This window comes from Mus caroli, chromosome 8 (genome assembly GCF_900094665.2).
Source record: "Mus caroli chromosome 8, CAROLI_EIJ_v1.1, whole genome shotgun sequence".
Taxonomy (NCBI): domain Eukaryota; kingdom Metazoa; phylum Chordata; class Mammalia; order Rodentia; family Muridae; genus Mus; species Mus caroli.
The window spans coordinates 98,514,181-98,515,421 of NC_034577.1; positions in this window are offsets into that span (position 1 = coordinate 98,514,181).

A 1,241-nucleotide genomic window follows, 5' to 3' on the forward strand; every position below is an offset into this window, starting at 1 on the left:
CAACCTAAGACACAGGGCCTGGTGACGATAGGGTTACCCTATGATGGGTAAGACTGTAACATAGAGGAACAAACTAAAACAGGAGCCATGGCAGAAGGACATAATTGCATAGGCCTAGTCCCGCATCATTTTATTAAAATAAAAAGGGGGAGATGTGGGAAGCCACATACACCATTACAAGGTGGTGCTGGCTACTGCTGGCCACCACCCATAAGTTTGGGTAAACAACCAATGTGCGCATGTGCAATAGAGTCACTGCCTGGCCCAGGCATGTAAATGAGGTACTGAGAGCATAACCAATCGGGTGTAGATATGTAAATGAGGTATGTAAATGAGGTGCTGAGAGCATAACCAATCGGGTGTAGACATGTAAATGAGGTACTGAAAGCATAACCAATCGGGTGTGGACACGCCTCTCCTAGGCCTATATAAACAGCTCCAGTTCTGGGCTCAGTGTCTTTTCGCCTCTGCAATCAAGCTTTCCCAATAAATGTGTGCAAAAGGATCCTGTTGTGGCGTCTGTTTTGCTGGCGAGTCAGGCGCTCACATCCCAGTGCCTGAAGTGTTCATCCTCCTGATTAACCAATCTCACTTAGACTCTCTGACAAGCATGGACTTAATGGACAATCTTGATCAGTCTGTACAAACCAGCTCCCTCAGTGCCAAGACTGTTCCTTTAATCTTTTCTCTTCCTGGCATTTTTCCATGCCCAGCATAGCTATCTGTAACTGCCATTTTCCCAAAAAATCACTTCTGCAAGGGTATGTGCATGTTGCTTTGTGCCTAGCATTGGAAGAGTGGTGGGTTTGTTGGATATGTCAGAGTAAACATGGCCTCCACGCCCACCCAGGCATCTATTGCTCACATTCTCACTGTGTGCTGTAATTACTACATCACTTTCTTTTTTAGTGCTCTTAAAACATCTCCTTACATTATTTATCTGTGTGTGTGTTTCACATGTGTGTGTGTGTATTCTCTCAAGCACATACGCCATGGCACATGTGTGATCAGAACATAGCTTTCAGGAGTCATTTCCCTCCTCCCATCACGTAGGTACTGAAAGATACTGACAGAATGTAAAAGGTCACAGAAGCCCTGAAATTGGCAAGATAGATGTCAGTGTTAGCAGAACTAGCTTCACTGATTTAGAAAAATAGAGGTGCACAATGCTCTGGCCACTCCTTGAACCTGTGTGTCTGCCAATGTTTTGACCGTTCCTTGAACCCATGTGTGTGCCCACT